At 28.2% G+C, this 23806-nt stretch overlaps 1 protein-coding gene across 1 annotated transcript in view; it reads right to left on the bottom strand.

The window, feature by feature from the left end:
* The window catches only part of LOC100574407 (protein O-mannosyl-transferase TMTC2-like), a 358487-nt gene that overhangs the window by 281609 nt on the left and 53072 nt on the right, over positions 1-23806 (bottom strand). The gene's annotated exons all lie outside the window — the stretch shown is intronic.

Here is a 23806-nt window from a genome sequence, read left to right as displayed (position 1 = left end):
ATTTTACTTGTGAGCTTTTCTACGTACAATATAAACGTTTCGGACAAACACGAATCGATATGCTATTTCAGTTGATTTGTAACAAATAGCATCTCTACTAGACCATTTCGTTACGTAACTCTTAAAAAATAAAACCAATTAATAGAACAAATATTTATTTTAATTAATGAGGAGTTTTACAGTAATTCTATGAACATAATTGAATATTTATCATTCGCGTGAAGTCCACAAGGTAAGTTTTATAAAAATAAGAACATTTTTGGTACAAACATAACTTGTACAATTAGTTTATTAAAATCATCAAAATAAATATTTTAATTTATAGTTTCAACTTTTCAAGTATTTATTTTATGCTGCCTTTTGAATTTATCAAATGAGTCATGTAAAATTATCGCCCTAGCGTACACATTGGTGATTGATAAATTAATTGAAATTTATCATTCAGTAGGTGTAAAAATAAACATAATATTATATTTACACTTGAGATTAATAATTAATCTATTAACAAGATCGCAGGGGAGGAAAATACAATAGCGAGCGTAACGGTGTCGCCGAAGGAAAATAATTTTTATATTATCAAAAGGAAAATACTTTGATACAATAGGTACCTGTATAAGTACGATTGTACGAAGCTTAATAAAAAATAAACAATACGATTTCGCGATGAAATTATCTATTTTTCGTTTAAAGATTTTGGATTTGTAAAATTACTGAAAAGCACGTTTGTCAGCTGGCGTACGTTTTCGACGAAAAATCTCGATCATTTTCAGGTAGACCCTACTCTGAACCCCATCATATCTCCGATTTTTCCATTACGTAGTTAGGTATTCGATTAAGTTCGACACTGCGTTTAACATGACAATCTTATGTGTCATTAGTTTTTTTATGAACATAATCCCTGGTGCTGTAGAAACCCACACGCACACAGTTGTTGCTGTCGTTGTTGTTGTTGTTGTTGTTGTTGTTGTTGTTGTTGTTGTTGTTGTTGTTGTTGTTGTACCTATATCTACCTGACACAGTTGATGTTGATGTTGTTGTTATTGTATGTATATCTATCTAGTCCTGATCGTATTATTATTATAATGGCCGGCGACAGCTACGCGTGATTTATCGCTCGTCCAAAGCGCAATCCTCATATAAAATATATATTATAATATTTATCACGTGCGTGTATACAGAATTATTATAGCCTTAGACTGTGGGCAGAAAAAAAACGACCGAAATAAAATATTCGCGTTTGTATTTCGCGATATTTCTCAGCCACCGCGGTATAGTACGCGGTACCTACGCTAGCACACCTTCTCTATACATATAGGTAGAACACCTCGTTTACTATTATTATATTATTATTATGCGTCTATACTACGCCATAATGTTATTATTATAGCTATATTATATACGATGCGCGTAAATCATGCCCACCAACTCCTAAGCTGGTGGTCGAGGGAGTCTCCTCGGCATATATACATATATATATATATATATATATATATATATGTATATAGGTGGAGATCCTGGGAAATATTAGGGCTTAAAATATAATGTTCGATATCATCATAATATAGAGCCCACACCCCCTCCCCCTTCGACTATTTTACCCATACAAACGAATTTAACAGTTGTTCAATACTTCAATGCTACATACGCACTGCAGGTACTCAGTAATATTATAGTTGTTCATCATAAATACAATAAAACATGTATTTATTGATTGCACATAATAAGGTGGCTGCCTTGTGCTTTAAAGTGATGTTTTTTTTTTTTTGTGAAACAAGGTTACATTTGCGATTTGTTCCAGCAGTCTACAGCTAGTAATTTATGCCTGTAGGTTTTATACGACTTTAATCGATTACAAAAGATTATAACCATGTATATTTCACAATAGACTTTGTTATAAGTACATTTATTTAATATTGAAATAATATATTATTACTAATAAATTATGATTTATTACAGTAATAAAAATTATTATTAATATGAAGTAGACAATCATATTATATTAGATGTATACACGTTCTGATGTCCGGTTATAAATTATAATTTACACTTTAATCTTTTACAATGGTCATTATTTGACAACGATAACTTGTATGCTTTGTAAATGTAAAAACATTTCTAAAAAAAATGAAATACTTTAAACAATTAATATAGACTATAATAATTTTACCTACAGTTTACTCTTCTATATTCCAGTAAACATAAAATAAGGTTGAAAATGCATTTTTATGTAATTATTATAGTATGGTTTACAAAATAATAAATATTATTATTATAGTTCATAAAGTTACTAGTAGGTAACATATAACTTTGGATTTCACCGCATAGGTATATGTAAAAAATTAAACGTCTGGTTATAAGTTACAAAGTACCTATCTAAAACCATCAACCCGGCTGAAGATTTATAAAACTTTTAAAAGTCCACAACATATGTTACAAACTATATGTAAAATATAAGTATACACCTTTAGTCTTTACTCATACACAGAGCAAATTTATCTGTCCAGGACCTGTGTTCTACCATCCGTAATGATAAGTACAAACTTTGATAACCCCTAAAATAATGACGTTGGTTTAAGTAATAACGTAATGCTCAAAAGTTATCTGAGCACGCATTAACCCTCTTAAAACTGTTTTCGTATTAACGCGGTGATAAGAACGTCTGCTATTATAAGGAAAGTGTTGGGCAAATATTACGGAATCACGTAAATAATTATTGTATTAATTACGACTATTATTATATAAGTAATATTTTATAGTCTGATACGTTTCTTAACAATCACTCAAAACTATTGCAATAAAACTACCATAAAAATTAAAAGTGCGATTTGACGTATGCATTTATTACATCGTGATAATAATATGAAGCGACTAAGCATAGATATTACTGGAGCATGCGATAAGATATTCAAAGTGATTCATTCGTATGTATACAATAGCTAGTCAATAAATTAAAACATTTGGGTACACTATGGAGACGTATCGATAAACGTGTGAAATAATAGACCAATGAGATAATCAAGAACTTATAATTATTATCTTCGAGATTTGAAATCACCGTTTTGATTTTATATAATAGCCAATTTTATAATGCAATATATTATTATTATGTTTTATTTGCGATCGTTATTGTGTTTTGCGCTGCAGTACCTACTCGTATTTCATTAACAATATTTTATTGACGGCATACTTGAGAAACATTTGAGATTGAGATGTTATATAATATCGTATTGGTCTTCTCCACGATATATCAAACGGAGAATAATAACCCTATATAGCAACTGATATATAGGTACCTACGTGTATAGTGACATTCGAAGTTGTTCTCACAATATGTATATAATAAATGTGTATATATATATAAACATCATGTGTGTACGTATTTTATTATAGTTACAGCGTACAAGGGAATACTAACCCGAGAGAGCGCAGAAAGCCAAAAGAGACGGTGTGTTATATATCTAGTTGTAAATATAATATAATGATACTTTCGTTTACCGTCGCTGCATTGAAAGCAATGTCCAACCTCTTTTGTTGAGAAAAAATTCCCAAAAGCAGTTTTTACGACAGTCGAAACTGATTCCGCATTTGATAATATAAATTATTGTAAATTAATTTTAAACAAATTTAAATTGATTTTTATAATAATGTATCTATAATCTATATTCGATATATAAAATAATGATATTTAATAAAATATTACAAGAATAACCCCAGCTGGTAGCCGCATGCAGAGAGTGCAATAATAGCAGACACCTGTCTTTTCTTTGGGGGTGTATTTTTAGGTAGTTTAAAATAATACATACTAAGTAGTAAGTACCTATATATTATTCTACAATTTTCAAAACTGGTCACAAACGTTAAAAACACGACAGGAACGACAAAGGTGTCGTATATTACACTATGTATATTTTAATATTCAACATTATTATAGGATATGTAATAGGTATAACAAACACAAACCACAATAATAATACAGAGAGTAACAAAATTGCCTATCGAATAAAAGAAAAATTATCAATTGATACTAGTTACACATATGACAAAATCATGAAAATTATGGATATTAAATAATTTAAGAAATATACTACTTATGAAATTCCCAAAAAGAATTTTATACAAAAGTTATTAGGTTTCAAATTAATTTATTTCAAAAAATATTGATATTTTAAAAACTAAAGTTCTTGACCAATAAACATTTTTACCATCGGAATATGTCTATAACAATTATTTAGATTTTACCAAAAAAAAGTTTGTATAAAAAAAAAAGCGAGTAAGTGTATGTCACTCTGCTGTACGATAGGTTACAAGTGGGTCACTGTATAATAAATAGTTAACAATTTAAATATATGATATAAATTTCAAGTGTCTACGGTTATTCGTTTTCACTTATAACAAAATAAGAAAATCGCTACTTGAGAAATCGAGTAAATATCCAATGCTGTAAAAATTTGATTTCTTATACTCTTATAGATATTTTATTTTATTTTTTGATAAAGGTTGACAAATTCATAGAAAACTTGTATAACATTTTAAAATCTTAGATTTAAAAAGAAAAATTTCACGAATTTCTAACTCAAAATAATTTGTAAATTCTTGTGATTTTTACGTATTTTGTCAAAATTTGAACTTTAAACGTTTATAAAAAAATTGTGACTATATTTTTAATATTTCCAACTATCATTTTAGGTAACAATATATTAGGAGCTTTGTATTAAATTTTCAAGCTTTTGACACAACCAATAAAATTTAATTGATTTATAGAAAAAAAATTTTAAAAATTGGAAACTGAATAATATGTCCGTTAGCAGCTCAAAATAAGTCTACAATATTATGTTATAGTGTATCAAAAATGCTAAAATAAACATTCAGTGAAAATTTCTTGTATTTACGGTTATATGTTTTAGAGTTACACCAAAAACCAAAATCGATTTTATGGAAAACGATCTTACGTAAAAATGACTGTTTTTCCTTAATTTTGTTTTTTCCCCTATGCTTTTGAAAACTGACGAGAGTTTCAAATGTTGAGCTCTCGAAGCATACTAACTTAATTCACTTCCCCTCGAACAATATTCTATTGAAAAAAATCGAAGCAGTGTTACTGCCCAAAACGGCGATGATAGGCATAAAAATAAAAATTTAAATTTAAAAAAAACAGACATCATTGTCAAATCAATACAAACATCGGTCCGCTCAGAATATAAAAATGTTTAAGGTAGGTACCTGTTTTTTTGCTCAAAAACACGCCTAGTAGGAAAAGTCTCACGCCTCGTAAAGTGATCCAATTCCGATCATTTTTTGGGGAGAAAGAGAAACACTACTTATACAGCCCACAGGATGCATAGGACTTGAATTTTCAAAAATCTAAACCATATAATACGATTTTAAATAATATGACTAATTTCCATGAGCTTTTACTATATTATATTAGCTGTTATTGACTTTTATCAATTTTGTTTGACTTAAGCAGCGTAATCAAAAATCCATGTTCAATGCGCTTCGGATAAAATCATCTTCTTTCTAACGAAAAAAAAATCAATCGAATCAGACCACTCTACGATGCGTGAGAGTTTTTCCTGTAGAGCATGTTTTGAGGAAAACAGCACGCTTTTCACTTTCGGTCGGCGGTGCCGTTGACATGACGTGTGCACTTTCAGCGCGTGTGTAGATAGACTGATAACCTTATAGAATGACACTCGCACTGTAACCATCATTGTCGATCTACAACGAATTCGGTGGGTGGCTGCCACAAAATCGCATATTGCTTAAATATTGCCCCTTATTAAAGACGCACGAGCAGGTCTCTTAAACACTGCAGATAAGAACAAAAATGATTTGATTTGTTAAGTGTTTCCGTTACACTCTGTATAATATTATAGTGTCAATATATTTCTGTGTGAATATATCCCAGGAGTAACCACGGTGACCACTCGCAGAAAGTGCACAATAATTGACCTGTGAGAGTCTGACGAGTCTTTGGGGGTATGTTTTTCAGTAGATTAAAATGTAATAAGTAAGTGTATTATAATGTATGAAAACATACATAGGTAATACACTAATAAACCTTTTTCATAAGTCTACAAATACGAATATTAATAAATACTTACTGGACATTGCTATAATCTTGTTGGCCTTTGACAAAATTGTTAATAACATAACGAAAATTGAGTTAGTAAATAAAACAATTTAATAATAACAATATTATTATATAAAATCATAACATTAAAACAAAATAATAACCAAACAACACAAAATACGGAAAAACAGTAATACGGTTTATTATAAACATTGACTTGTCCAGTTTCTCACGAAAAACTGTTTTAGATTTAATAGATTTAGACTTATTGGCCGTTTACGCGCATGACTATAACATAATAACTTTTCATATAGCAATTAGCAAGAATTGCAGTTCTACCATTAGACGCGGCGTTAAATTCCCTAAAAAATGCACCTATAACCCGGAAAATGATAAAATCTGACTTGACCCCCTTCTCACAAAAACCCTCAAATTATATATTTTTATACAACATTCAAAACGGAACACAAACGACGAACAACGACAGGTACGACAGAGACTATACGAAGGTGTCGTGTATAGTTACTGGTTTTTACTATTCTTCACTATATTATAATATATTATATAGGTTACGACAAACACAATAATAATAATAATAGTAGCGACAGCGAACAGCGACGCAATGCCCGCCGGCGGCTTTAACGCGTACACAGAATTCCCCGGAGACATTTATCCAGCGGCGGCGGCAATATAGGAGAGCATTTTGTGTTTGCCGCTCGCACTGTTGGTCGAAATTTATGTTATTGCTCGTCGCCGTTCGTTCTCGCGAAATTCCGACCGACGCAATTTCGGCCTGTGGTACCTCTACCTGTCGTTCTGATTTACGCCGCCACCGCCGCCGCTATACCGTCGTCCCCAAAACGCTTATTTGTAGTTTTAGTTTATTTGTTTTTTTTTACATTCACCCACCGGCCGCCGCTGACTTCGATCCGCCAAATATTTGTGTTTTGCTATACGCGGAGACGCAAAATATTTTTAACGCAACCTATATACGCACCGGACATAATATCATATTATTATTATGCGTATATCATACGCATTACGCATATACAAGTCATACTGTACATACTCTAAAATTACGCGGCTAGATATAATATTTTAATCAAATGGGGTTATAGGGGGGGGGGGGGTTTGGAGTTTGGGGAATAGTTTTTGGTTTTTGATTTTTCAATCGTCAGCTAATTTATATTATTCAAAATGCGTATATTCCACTTTCAGAAAAATTGTAATTTCTAAACTACCTATATTGTGTGTAGAATAATATTATCAATATGATTTTAGCAGAAAACAATTTCTTGTTACGCAACAACACAAAATTAAAAAAATGATTATATTATTATAACAAGTTGGTAATATTATTATTATTATAGATATATTTTAATATTTAATAAAAAGATAAATATCATATTTTGAAAGCAGTATAATTATACCATAATATTATGATCGTTACTCGAGAGGATGGGATGTTATGAAGAATATTTTCCACATTTTTGTAATTTTTATACACCCGCTTATTTCAGTCCTCTTTGACCAGTGAATGTACACATACTAATTTTCCCCTCCTGGTATAAACTGTTGGCCATTTGACGGTTCGATGTTAAAAATGTCAAATATTTCAAAAATTTAATGAAAATATTAATATAAATAAATAAATAAATAAATAAATAAATATATTTTAAGCTTTAAAAAAATGGGCAAACCAGATGAAATGTGGAGATTTTAGTAAAAATGTATTTTATGAAGAACTTATATTTTGATTTTTTCTGATTATTTTAAACTTTTAAGTTAGAATTCAAAAAACCCAACTTCAAAAAAAATCTAATAAATTTAAAAGACTTAATAAATAATAATTTTTTAAACCAAATCATAAATGAATCATAATAAATAAATAAACAAATAAATAAATAAATAAATAATGGACGTGAACGTTTTAGTAAAACTTGATTTTAAGAAAAAAATTGAATTTTAAACATCGTTGTTTTTTTTGTGGTTTTTTTTAACTTTCTAAAATACCGAACCTTGAGTTTCTCATTAAAATTAAAAAAAAATCAAAAAAATCAAATACATTTAAAAAACTTCAAGACCGGTAGTTTTTAGTACTAATAGTTGAAGATATATTTTTATGGTTAAGATTGCGGGAAGTTTAATTATTAAAGAAACTAGAGCAAAAGGAATAAAGTATAATTTAATCACAAAATATTACATTAACAATTTAAAAAAGTGGGTAAGTGGATGTGGCTCTGATGTACGCAGTAGATTACAAGTGGGTCACTGTAATGGATCATGTTAAATTTGAATTCAATTATATAATATCATTGTAAAAGAAAAACGATTCTTAGCAAAAACGTCAGCCTATGATATGTTTCTGTATTTTGCCAAGAATTGAACATTAAATGCTTATAAATAAAAACTGTGGACTAAGGATTTTTAATATTTTCCAAATGTCATTGTAACAATATAGTAGGAGCCTTGTATTAAATTTTCAAGCTTTTTCACCCAACAAATAAAGTTTTATTGACATTCATAGCAAACAAGACTAATAAAATTGGAAACAGAAAATGTTCCTAAACAGTTCAAAAAAAATCAAAATATTCTAAATATTTTATCGTGTATAGAAAATGCAAATATAAACGACCAATAGAAATTTCATGTATTTACGTTCATTTGTTTTAAGTATACCAAAAACCAAAATCGATTTTTCATAAAAATTCACGTTTTTCCTTAGTTTTTATGTTGTTTTCTCCGTTGCTTTTGAAAACTATATAACTAGGGAATTTTACCTCTCTTATGCACCAACAATATTCACTTTCCCATCGAACAAGATACTAGAGTTGAAAATCGAAGCATTATTTCGACTACTTATCGTGTACACAGAAACAAATAAAAATTTTTAAAAAAACACACATCATTGGAAAATCAATACATTCATCGTTCCACTCAGAACCTTAAGTGTCATAAAATCGGGATCATATTTCTATAAATTTTAATTTTAAAATTATGATATATCAATTATAAATTATACGTATGAGAAAACACGTTCAGTTATTACTGACCAAGGATATTATATATTAGTGTTTGTGTTTTAATATAAGACGTATTATATATTATTTGTATTTTTTTTTATAAATACAATATTCTATTAAAATGATTAAAAGTAATATTATGTTTTAATGCCACATAAATATTAATATAATATATATTTTTTTCTTTTTTAGTTTGTGATTAAAGCGATGGATATCAAAATAAATACACATGTAGTTTTAAATGCAACATTTCATTTTTTTTTCTTATTAAATAAAACCCGCTGGCTTTTTAGTCTGGACAAGATTATTATAAATTTATTACAAAAGGGTTTTTTATGCTGCAGCATAAAAAAAGTGGCAAACCCAAAATTAAGCTTTTTCGTAGATAAGAATAACTATGGACCTGCGTTAATTAAGGGCCACCGTCGGTGTTTCTGTTAATTATTTTATTTTATTATTATTATTATTATTATTTTCATTTGGTTTTTTTTCTCTGTAGTCCGTTTGAAATACACGGTAAAACTCGGTCTCTGTAACTTAATTTTAACCTTTGAAATACACAAAAAAATTTTTTTAAAAATGATGGCCACAGTCGGAAACCGCGTAGTTGTGTAATGAAATAATAAATTTAAATATAAAACTTCCTCTGTTGTCCTCTCCCGGCCACGGGTAAATACCAGTGCACTGCGATATAATGAATTTAGGGCCAATTTCGCCCTTTCTGGTGTTGAAATTAATTTTGTAGAACCGACAAAAACCGTATTGGTGTAAACCCGCAGAATTTTCATATAATACGCTTTGAGTAAAACCGATGGCGAGGCCTGCAGTTAAATATATTTGTTAGCGACACTATATAAACTACCTCTATCATTCTATTTTTTTTCCATGCCTATCAACTCCGAACTAACCCGCCAGCTGACTTTCCACATAATTTTATAAATCTTCTGTACTTTATTCTTTTTCATTATTATAATAAAATGAAATATTAAAATATGCGCATTTATTATTTATGATTTTAAAATAAATTTGTTCGATAGTAGTTCCTATGTCAACTGTAAGCCTAATACTATGTAATTTGTAAGGAAAGTGTAAACTAATATTATAAATATTTAGCATCTATCATGAATTCGACAAAAATGATTTGTTATGCAGTTTCGAATCTGTAGTAGCTAACTAATAAAATATTATTATATATTTTATTACACTTATTTTATTTTAAGTAATTTCTCGATCAGCGATTTTAAAACGTTAAAATATAATTTCATCTTCGTAATTAGGTATATATGTCAAAGGTTCATATAGGAATGTACTGTTTTATAATATGTAATAATTATTAATAGCTTAGTACAGTTTATAGGTTTAAAATTATTTTCAAAAAAATTTAGGAAATTACTGTAATTTGCATGTGGTTTATAGTTATATTTTATATTTTGTAGTTTGTGCTCCCTATACGGTCGTAACACCCCCGCAGTCACCAGTCGTTTGCATAAAAACGATAAAGTTATTAAATGAATTTAATTGAGATATGAAAACATAATGATCAAGTCAAGGCAAGCTTAATATACGTATTGGGCCTTTGAAGACAAAGCTATGACCACGATAACGCGCAGAGTGCAAAATAATGTAACACACTATCACGCCAAAAACGTTTCCAAATAGAGTACGCATCTTGTTCACAAAGGAAATAAGTACTGCGCAAACACAGAGAACAATATTTATTGTGCCGTATAGTAATTTATATACCCATTCGTTTTTATTTTCATCTTAGAATATTAAACTAGTTAACCCGATTTACGCTTCGACTAAACTTAATAACTATAAAAAAATGTAAAGTCACATGCTGATGTTTTTTTTTAATTACTTGATTAAAAGGCCATAGCACGCGTATATACAAAGATTATAATAATTTTTAAATAAATGTAAAATTGTGTATTATTATATTTAAAAATATCTCGTTAAATGATTCATTATTTCTTCAAACAATTAGTGTGGTAAAACATTTTTTGTTTTAAAATAAATTGTAATTAATAGGTATACAGGATTAAACATTTCGAAATCTGCGAATACAGTATCTAATATGAGTAGGCTACAACAGCAGATTGATCATACCTCATAAGTTATAGTAAGTTCATGTTATGTAAATTGTGAAACTGCATATTATCTAATACCTATGTATTTTTACCAAAAGAAAATATTATATAAAAACATTGTTCCTCGCAAGTACGTACGAGTACTTAGTGCGAGTATGCACAAATAACAGTTTTTATTAACCATACAAACGTGTCTACTTTCCATAAAACGTATTAGGATTACTATATTTATATTCATTGTGAGACTGTAAAATGTTTGATTATAGACTAGGACGGCTATAGGTATTTACCTACTACGCGTTTTAATATTTTCTCTGTTCTCAACAAATGAGTTTTAATCAGTCCGCTCATTAAGAATCTAGTTAAAAACTTTAAATGCTTTTTAACAAACACAAAGGCATGAAAATGCTTAACAATATCCGTAAAACTCACTCATTCTGTTCACAAAAAAGTAAAACACAAGGAAAAAACTATTTTTATGAAACTGTACAAACATTTTAATATAAGCGTGCAATAATATGGGACAAAAAACCACTACCTTTTTTCGTTAATCAAAATATTTTTTTTATTAAAAAAATGTTACGTTTTTAATTCGGTTTATAAATAAATATTCGAAACGTTCACTTATATTAACACTTTATGTTGGGTGACATGAAATCATTGTAAAGTTTACTTACACAGTTATATTTTTCTGTTCATGTTTTTGAAAAGATATTTAAATAAGAGACAGCTTCCATTTTTTCCAATTTTTTATGTATTTCTTTTTCAATTTAAACTTTGTCAAGCTTTTCACTTAAAAATGTTTCAAATTAAATTATAAATATTATTAAATCCAAACAGTCACCACAAAAATATATAAAAAAGCTTGTGAATACCGTTCCATAAAACTGTGAATATGTAAATGAAATCTACTTAAAATTGAATTGAACTTTTACGACTCAATTCATACAACTTATTCTCTTGTAGAAAACGCTATAAATTGCAAATATATTTCATAAATAGATTTTTAATTTATATGGGTACTGACTAGAGGGTTGTTTTTAAATGTCACAAATAGATCATTATTATGTTATGTTCATCACTTTTAAAAAAAAAAAAAACTTTACAAGTGTTACACAATTAGAGTATAGTATTATAATATTAATAATAGTAAAGTAACTCTGTTAAGTGTTATCACTAGGGAACGGATTTATATGTAATAAAAATACAAAAATATGTACATATATATGGAAGTATAATTTATAAAATATGTGCTAAAAACATTTGAATATGTGGGAAAAAAATTTAATTAAATTTAAAAAAAAAATACAATTAAAATTATTAAAATTATTAAATTATCAAAATGATTTGTTGCATTGAATTATTACAATTTCTTTTCAATTTTCGAATGTTAAATGTCGCCTATTAGGTCTCAAAATATTTTTAAAACGGCTAAATGATCGTTCCACATCAACCGATGTAATTGGAGCATATTTGAAGCGCATAACATCAGAAGGCGATAATTCCAAATTTTTAGAAGTGCGTCTGCCACTCATTATGTCATTGATTGTTTTAAAATCAATATAGCCTGGATTTTTGTCTGTAACTACATGAATTTTCTTTTTTACAACATCTCCTATTAGTCCGCTTACGAGTTTTAATTTTTCAATCGCTGATTCAACAATTTGCATACTATCATTTAAGGACGTATTTTTTGTTTCTAATTTTGTAATTATATGTGCAATAAAACTAAAATTCACTGAGATGAAAATTAAATTATTTTTCAATGTTTCATTTTGCATAATATTTTGAGCTTTTCCAATAGCGATAGAAGTTTCTGGATCTAATTTTGAAATAATTTCTTGTATTTTCGAAAAGTGTTCACGATTATATTGAGCAGCTAGCAACCATGGGCCCTACCTGGTAATTATGGGCTCGGGCGGTAGAGAAAGATCAGGGTATAATTCTTTAAAAATTGTGGTACGACTAGGAGCTTTCAAAAAATTTTTTTTTACATTAGCTATGAGAGAATTGGCGATAGGGTATTCTGCTCTGATTGTCTCTGCAACACGATGAAAACCATGTGCTAAACATGTAAGATGTATTAGTTTTGGATAAAAAATATTTAATGCTTTCCCTGCCTTCACCATATAAGGACTAAGGAGCTGCATCACTAACGAACAAAAATACATTTTCGTGTTTTACTCCACTTGGCCAGAGTAAACTCATAGAGTCATTAAACAGTTTTGCTATTGTCTGTCGTCTGATGATTTGATTTTTCAAGTTTTTCACAGTTAAGTAGTATTGAATTAGTATAAGCTCATCGCATAATTTGCCTATAACTACATTCCCAATGTACCTCCCCTCTACGTCTGTCGTTTCATCGATGGACACCCAAATGGGCCCATCTTGAATCTCACTTCGAATTGAAGAAAGTTTTTCAAGATAAATATCTTTGAAATTTGTGTAGGTACGTACGATTATGATTAAAGCCAAACACTAACTATAAAAACCTACTGCTGTCGCCTGTCAACCCGTCTGCTATCGATTGTCAATCGTATATAAATGTATACTTTATTAAGATATCTATTATATCTATATGAAAATTATAAGATAACGACTATAAAAACTACTAAATATTTGCTCCACATGGATCGTCACAGTTCATAATGGCTGTTTTTAATGGCTTGAAAACGTATGAACAATGAAATGATAAAATATGTTTAAAAATATTTACAAATTAGTGAAATATGTAAAAATATGTAATTATACCAAAATATGTAAATATATGTAAAATAAAAGTAGCATCATTTTAATAGGAATGATTTAAATCATGAACATTTCTTATCGATTCTTAAATATCTTGTTTTAATAAATATATGCATTTACATATAAATCCGTTCCCTAGTTATCACATATGAGTTATTAGTTAGATACCTTATATATGTCGCATCCACATAGTGAAACCACTCATTTCATGAACTGGATATCCAGTTAGTGAAATTTGTCTAGATCGTGAATTTTGACGAAAATACATTATATGGACATCTATTTCATGAAATGGACATTACCTATTTTGTGTACTTTGTGTAATTGTTGTAAAACAAAATTGTTATGTTATGTAGCAATAAATAATTATATTATATCATAGTATAGTATAGTATAGTCAATTATAGTCAATAAATTATATCATATTGCATTATTTTATTTTTTCATAAATAATTATAACTATACTATACTATATTGTTTTATGAACAAAAATATACCCAATATATATACATCATATTACATTACAAATATTTTTATTTTATTTTTTACGATTGATTATGACATTGGCTGTTACAAAGCATACTTTTCAATATCATTAAATATAATAATAATTTATCCGTGATCTATATTATACGAGGCTATTAGAGAGATTTCAAATTTAATTTCGGTAATTCCACATCCGATATTCAAAAATTCCGTTGTTCAAAAAATAACATTTAGTGAGTGTTTGTGTATAACACAGTTACTATTGTGCTTGCATTGCTGTTGTCCAAAAATATTATAGAGTGACAATAGCCGTGAATTTGTAAATTCAGTAATCAACGAACTTAAAGACCTTTGGCCAGAATGTGTTATATAACACGATATCGTACATGGTCGTCCTATAGACATAAGGCAAAAAATACTTGCCAATCAAGTAGGTGTGCTTGTTTTAAAAATAATATGCAATGTAACAGTCGATGTCATAATCAATCGTCATGAAAAATAAATAATAAGGAAAAAATGTATAGGTATAGTTTAAGCCGTTTAAGGTATGTTTAAGTTAATCAATTAATTATTTTGTTAATAAAACAATAGAGAAATATAGGTAGTTAAATATTATAATTATAGTTAAATTCATGCATTTTTTATAACACTTAATTTAGTTACACTGTTGTTTATAAAATATAATATAGGTACGTATATGGTTTATGAAAAATAAGATAATAAAATAATGTAATATTATATAATATAATTATTTATTACTACATAACATAACAATTTTGTTTTACAACAATTACACAAAGTACACAAAATAGGTAATGTCCATTTCATGAAATGGATGTCCATATAATGTATTTTCGTCAAAATTCACGATATGGACAAATTTCACTATCTGGATACCCAGTTCATGAAATGAGTGGTTTCACTATGTGGATGCGACATATATATATTAAACTATTATTAAATAATTTATTTCTGTTATAAATTATAATTATTAATTCATATTTATATAGAATATTCTAAGGGATTAGTACTCAATATAAGATATACAATTACATCAAGTAAAAATGAAAAGTCATTGAGTGAGTGGGTAGGCATATTTTTCTTTAAATATTAAAATTTTTAAAAATAAGTAATAACTATAATGTAGATATTTGAGTAGAAATTAATAAATGCTTGCTAAAAAAAAAAGATGGGTAAGTGGATGTCGCTCTGCTGTACAGTAGGTTACAAGTGGGTCTTTTTAATGGTTGGTGTTAAATTTTTAATTCAAAGATATAATATCATAATATAAGAAAAACGATTCTGAACGAAAACGGTCGATGATATTACTAAGCATATTTGATGATATTATTGTGAATAAAGTAATTTATATACTTATGTGGAACCTTGTTTTACATTTTCAATCCTTAACTATAAAATTTGAACATTTTATAAATTTTTAACTACAAAATATTTATTAAATTTTAAATTTGATAAATTTTGTCAAAATTTGAACTTTAAATGGTTATAAAAAAAAATTGTGCCTATGAGTTTTCAATATTTTTCAACTGCTGATGTGACAATATATCTGAAGTAACCTTGCATTAGATTTTCACGCTTTTTTACCCAACAAATAAAATTGTATTGATATTCACAGAAAAAAAACTAAAAAAATTTAAAACTGACAATGTACGTAAACAGCTCAAAAAAAGTCAAATTATTTTCAAAATGTTATCGTGTATAGAAAATTCTAATATAAACATTCAGTGAAATTTTCAAGTATCTACAGTCATTCGTTTTTTAATTACAAATAAGAAAATCGTTACATGAGAGATCAAGTGAATATCAAATTTTGTAAAAATATGAATTTCAAACGCTCATAAAAATTTAATTTGATTTTCTTATAGACATTTTTTTCTTTGATAAAGGTAGACAAACTTATGAGGAATCTTGTATTACATTTTAAAATGTTAGATTTAAAAAAAAAAATTTTCATGAATTTCTAACTCAAAATTATTTGCGAATTTTCGTCATTTTTACGTATTTTGTCAATATTTGAACTTTAAATGCTTATAAAAAAAAATTATAACTATGGATTTTTAATTTTTTCATCTGCCTTTGAAATAATGTACTAGGAGCTTTCTATTACATTTTCAAGCTTTTTTAACCAACAAATACAATTTTATTGATATTTATAGAAAAAAAAAACTAAAAAAAATGGAAACTGAAAATGTCCGTAAACAGCTCAAAATAAGTCAAAATATTATGGTATATAGAAAATGCTAATATAAATATTCCATCAAAATTGTACCTACGGTCATTTGTTTTAGAGTTGCACCAAAAACCAAAATCGTTTTCTCAAAAACAGATTTTGCGTAAAAATTCCTGTTTTTCCAATTTTTAAAGGGTGTTATGGATAATAAGCTTGATTTAACAACCCTATTTTCTGTAGTGAGTTTTCTGTCACTTAATGTGTGAACGAACAGAAAAGTAAACATGGCCAATAGTAAGTTCCCACTTGCTTTGAATTTGTATTCCCATTAAACAAGGGTAATTTTTAATTAACCCACTAGCTCATATCTGCAAAATCTAAAAAGGGAAAATAACTTTTAATAAAATATGCGTAAGATAAATTTACTACAATAAACAAATATTTTAAGCTAACAAAAATTACATAACACTGATATTTTTTTCCAAAACTATTACCTTTTTATAATATTATTAAAATTATTATGTTAACAGTTTATGAATCACATTTAATAATGCAAATTATTAATAGATAGGTATACATTAAATAATAATTAATCATGTGTTGGCGTATTGATATTTTCTTTATGATGTAATTAAATAATAATAAATTATTTGCATTTCAATTTGTATGTTATATTATATTTTATTATATTATATTGATTAATAGATTTTTAGGTAGGTAATCATTCATTTTACTAAAACACGAGTAGGTAAATTTATTTAAAAATCCATTGATAAGTTTATTTTATAACGAGAAAAAAAACCTTTATTATTATTAAGATTTAATGGCTTGGATACCTATTCTACTGATCTTTTAAAATAAAAGTTGCACATGGCAAGAGAAGTATTTTAAACAGTTTCCTAAAAATTACCAAATAAATTATGGACTTAGGTTAATAGTTAAATAGACGTTGGTAGTTGGTACCTTGATCTCTTAAATATTACGTAACCAAAAGTTAATCCAAATTACTTATCAAATGTGCTTAATGAGCATTAATAGCTCAATGAGCAATGGATTTTGCATAATAATATATATATTTACATAATATATTATATTGTAAATGATACTGATTTTTAACCAAGCTAAGTTGTTTTTTTTTTTATTTAAACTTAACTTATATGTATATATTATATTAAATTAACTTAACGAGTTGAGAAAAAAACAGTTAACTTTGCCAGTCAAGCATATTAAGTTTGACACAATTATGGAAGAAAGGTTCTTAACCTTCTAACTCGTTAAGGTTTAGCAATAATGTATTTTGATGAAACTTCGAACACGTTAATTATTAGCTCCCAAGTGGTACAAACTTTATTTTGAAATGATTCAATGGAAAACTCTAGCTAGGGCGAATTTCACGTATATCCTTTACGAATTGCTCTTCAGTAAATTAACTTTTGGTGCGTCAGAAGGCTAATGAGTGTCTAAGGTCTAACTAATGCTAATGGTTTAATACGGTATTGGCCCATTAGTACATAATATTATTTGGACAGCTGTGTAAATATTGACTTGGTGTGTATCTGAAAACCAATTGCATCAAACTATCAAACCTTATCGTCACATTACGATATATATTTTTTTTTCTTTTATAAAGCGTATACATTATATAGGTATATATCTTATACGCAATTGATGTTGACGCGACTTAAAAAGAGCCGATGATAGAGTGATTAAAACAAATCGTATTATTTTAGGTGCATCGAGTAAAAATTCAAAATTTTGAGGTAGGTATGGGGGGAGGGTTGAATGAATATTCTCACCACTTTATCCGTTTCTCCAGTCAACCAACAACATTCGATAGGTATATATAATATATATATATATATATATTATGCAAACTAATGACGGCGGTGGGTATAGCGTAATGCACTATAACGTTTTGGAGATTTGGGTGCTATAATATTATGCCGCAGAAGGAAACAAACAGACGGCGGATATTATCTCACTCGCCGCCACCGTTCGTCCGCCGCAAGACGACGGTGGTTTCGTAATTAGCGCAGGCCGACCGTAGTAAATGCAAAATAAGAATCGTTTAAAACGAGAGACGGCAGAAAGTGGCAACGTCAGTGGCGGCCAAGTAGAGAGGTTTTAAAGCTGCTGCCTTATATATATATACACACAATAATGTCCTCTCGGTTGAGTTCTAATTCAGTAATGAAGTTTAGACGCATAAAACTGGCCGACCGAAAAGAAACTTGATTACGCGCGCCCGCAGAAATCCCCACCGCTGCCACCAATTTTCATCGTCATCATTTTCGTATACGGCGAAACACTCGCGGCAAGCCAATTTTATGTCTGCCCCGTCCATCAAACCGAGACCAATGATGTCTTCATCTCCGGTTTATAACGTTCAAGCCACGACAGGTCGAATGAATGACTAATAAATAAATTGAATTATTCCCATCACGCGATTCTTCGGGGAATTTACCCCCGACCGGACAAACAAACGTAATGACGTCGGTGCGTAACCCTTATTATTGTACAAGATCAAAAACAGGATGCAATAATGAGATGATCATTTTTTTATTTTGTTTCCCTGCAAAGGTGTAAGGCTAAATTAACCGAATATATAATTACATATAATACGAACGTAGGTAGATAAGTAGGTATAGGTATAAGTATGTGCGTTTGTGTGTGTGGACCGTAAAAGCTCTTTTGCAAGTTTAATTAGAAAACTTTCATCGTTCTTAATATTCAGTAAGATTTCAGGAGACGACAGTTAAAAAGGGAGAGTGAGAGATGGGTAAGACTTACAAAATTTAGCTGACGCGAAACGTGATGAATACATTTCTCTATAGAAACGGAAGCTGGTCCGGACAAATTAATAATTTACAGAGGTTGAGGTACAAATCGGAAGAACGACGACGACGATAGTGTTAAAAATATACATATTATAATTCTGCTGCGGATGTCGACAAACTTTGTCATTGTGACATTGATGTTGATAATATGAATAATTATAATTTTAATTTTTAGTAATAATTCGTTAATGATTGTGTTATCGCAGACGAGGTGGGTCATCACGAAAATTCAACCTTTTGAGTCGAATAAAAATGTAGAGACATATTATTGTTTTTACAGATAAAAATGTAACATCGTATACTAAATATTCAAACATAATATCACACGGAAACAATATCAAAACTTTGAAAAATACTTTACTAGACATTTTCTACAAACAGTTTCGATATATTACAAAAAAAAGTGAGATAACAACAAAAACAATTTTTTTTTGTTTTTGAAAAACAGGTATTTCTACTTTTCTATGTAGGTACCTACTTTAGTTGTGTTTCTTAAATTTAAGTTTATGAGCATAATTAATTTAAAAAATCTAAACATTGAAGTGTGTACAGTATATTATATTATTTTTTGTTTGTCTGTGTAAAGGATTTATATATCATTCTATAATAATTCATCTATAACAAATGTATTGTTTCAAATTGATTTTAAATTATGTATCTAAAACTATTCTTTAATGTATACTTCATTAGCTGATAATATGAAATAATTCGATGAAACAATTTAAAAACAGTAACTAGAACAGGAATGTAGTAGGCACATGCGTTATATTTTATTCTTTAACAAAAACTCTAATTTAAAATTGGACTTTTCGATACCAATTACCGAGTAACTTGTTCTTAGTAAAACACTGTTTTGTGTATTACCCGAAAACTAGTAACTTTAATCAAACTTAATAGGACTATATAGAACATTCTTTCAAATATTAGTGTTACACACAAATAGTTTCTCTTACGTCTTATAATATATTTTATATTGTGTCTTAATACAAATTTTCAATTTACCCTCAACCCATATACCTAATATACTGCAATTACTAAACCCTTCCTCCATAATATATCCGGCTTTATCGTATTCATCAAATATCAAAAATACTTTACCAAAATCATTTTTTGAGTAGAATCCTGCCATGCATTTACCAAAAACAAAATATGCTATAAATATCTATTATAATATTCTGGTGTTAATTATTGTTCTAAAAGTTTATTAATGTTTCTCGAAAATAATCCAAACAATGGTATGCAAATTTGTGTACAAAAAACAACAGTTATTCGTGAAATGTATTTTACTGAGTTTATATATAATATGTATAAGGAAACAAAATATTGTTTATAATGTATGCGTTTTGTGTTTAACGTGTGAAGTGTAAAAACTTCAAAGTTCAAATAAACCACTGCTTGGATATTTGCGAGTTCTGATTAAGTGAAAAACTTTTAAGATATTACAAAAAAAACCGCTAAATATAAAAATACAGCGTTAACACTTCTAAGGTGGAAAAATATATATTTAAAAAAATCCACGCAAAAGGAACTTTTTGAATATCGTTATCGCATCATTATTCACGCTTTACGCTCTTCGGATTCGTTGTAACACGGTTATTAAATTCGAACGACAGTCTAAACTTTTCCCTAAACTTTTTTTTTCCCCATCGTTGCTGCCACTGCCGATATAGAGTTCACTTGGTGTCGCACAATTATCGGTTTAACGGTTCAACGGGCCCAAGTTGAATGGGAAAAACGGTGGAAATACGGAAAAGATTTAAAAAATAATAATACAAATTTACACGAGTAATGGTTTATGAGCATATAAATTTAATGATGGGAAAAAAAACATGGCACTCGGCTTTCGTGAATGTTTTATAATTATACAGTTCAATGTCTTTGAATTGTCTGAAATCAATAACAAATAATATGAATGAAGTAAATAGAGAGGAAAATATTGATAAATTAATACATTTCCTATACCTACATACACTCTACAAGTTGGTTACGACCACGAGTGCGATTTGTCTGTCTTTTTTTAAAAAACTATTGAACTTTAAATGAAAAAATAAATATATTTACGCGGTATAATTAATATAACACTCTCATAGCCTTGTTACTGGCTACAAATTTAAATCCACCCCCCCCCCCCCCCAATCTATCACAAGTATTATATTAACTTTCTTAACCTTATTATAATGTTCAACAATTTTGTTTATTACAATTATTGTGTAGGTATATAATTTTACACTAATTACGACTTTATGTTTATTTGGTATTTTTAAATATCTTTCTATCCTAATACCAAGCATTAACTTTAGTTCCAGATGTAGCATTGTAAGGATCAAAACAGTCATAATTCCTAATATTTTTTTGACAAATATGTAAGCTTATTACTTTAATTATGGCTGTCAAAACGAAATCTAATTTGTACACATACAATCCAATATGAAGGTCTCGATGGCTTAAAAAATAGAAGTTATGTTCAATATATTTTTTAATATCAACTTCTAATACGAAAAAAAACTATAAATCTAGTTTATACGTCTAACAATTAAATTATAAGCAATAAATCAATAGTTTCAGAAGATATTACTGTAGTATAGTCGAATGTTTTGACTAATGATTTGCCCAATATATTATATAGGTAGATACTTAATACAAGGTATTTATAAGTACAACTTATGATTGACTATGCAACGATAGATATACAGGATGATTCACTAAGCATGCTCACCACCATAATTCCTTCGATAACGGGTTTTGGAACTTTTAAATAATATACTTAAGGGAATATATTTTAGTATTTACATATTTACATTTTTAATAGTGTTTTTTTAGTGTTCTGTGGTGGTACAAACTTTTTTTTCAAATGAGGATTACCTACTCTCGTTTCTTCTAAATTGTTAATCAGATGAGTCATATTTTTCAATTTTCGTAAAACTAATTTAAAGGATAATTATTCTTAATATAGGTATACATACTATCATAATAACTCAGAAATATAAACATTTGCAAAGAAATCATCAACTTAATAATTTACAGCAAAAACTGATTCGTGAACTATGTATATAAAATAATTTGTATATCGCCACGGGGCATTCCTTATATTGAACAGAAATCTAAATAATATATAGTAATTAAGTATTCTAAAAAATGTCAAAATTAATTAGTTAAATAATCGGTAAATCACCCTGTATATTGTATATATTATATTAAATACCCGCATTAAACCAAAAGTTAGGAACTATGTACGTATAGTTTGTTGTATAATTAGATATATTATTACATTAGGTATAGTATTATTATAGACAATAACTATATTGCAGCTAGTGTACTTAGTGAGAATAGTTTATGCTAATGATTAATTATTTATAATGTAAGCTTTGTAGTATAATAAATTTACAAAAAACAATTCTTCTTCATAATTCTGTTTTTTCAATAAAGTATGATGTATGAATATAATACAAGTAACTCTTCCTTTCTGATAAAAGGCGTTGTTATTTTATTTTATTTTTTTTTTTTTTGTTCAAAATTAAACCTTTTCCCATCTTCTCATTATTTTGTACAACACAGTTCCACCTTCCACCGTACAGTAGAAAAATAATGAAATCTTGTTCTGTCGACAACAACGAATTTCCCGAGGGCACAAGAATATAATATTTCCTTGGACCCAACAACTACTAGCTATAGAACCTCAATCACCATCTCCAGATGCATTTTCTAAAGTGAGTGCTTTACGTCTTTTTGAAATTTATTATATTTCATTTATAAGAAGTCCAAAAATGAAATTTAATTTGATTTCATTTAAAACACTTTTAAGACTTTATTTATACTTCTCTTTGAAACTATAATGAACTCGTTTAAATACTAATTTTAATTAATACAAATCAGTTTTTATAATTAACCATGATACGTTTATTGTCGATGTGTCTCCCTTGTTACCTACTTTTATGAAGCACTTGTGCATTTCTTAGTGCCCACTAGAATCAAATGAATATTTAATTTCCATAATTTCATCAAGCAATGCACATCGATATATCATAATTCATAACTTAATAATACGATGAGATAACTATATTAACAATGACAATAATTACAACTATTAACTCTTATAATATAGTTATTAGTTATAATGGGTACACAGATTATGCATTGAAAAAGGGTGATTAATATGATACCCTTGGGTGTATTCTTTTAAAGGTACAAAGTAAATAATACTTTTCTCGAAAAGAATTATAACGTCTTTGAAAATATTTTTGTTACATAATATCCGAGTGCATTAAAAATCAACATATTTGGAAAAAAAATTATATTTTTTTCCTACTTTTTATTTTTTAATGATATTATTTATTAAATGTATTACTTTTTAGAATGAT

This window comes from Acyrthosiphon pisum, chromosome A1, assembly GCF_005508785.2.
Source record: "Acyrthosiphon pisum isolate AL4f chromosome A1, pea_aphid_22Mar2018_4r6ur, whole genome shotgun sequence".
Taxonomy (NCBI): domain Eukaryota; kingdom Metazoa; phylum Arthropoda; class Insecta; order Hemiptera; family Aphididae; genus Acyrthosiphon; species Acyrthosiphon pisum.
The sequence above is the reverse complement of the archived record's forward strand: the minus strand, read 5'-3'. Positions and strand labels throughout refer to the sequence as shown.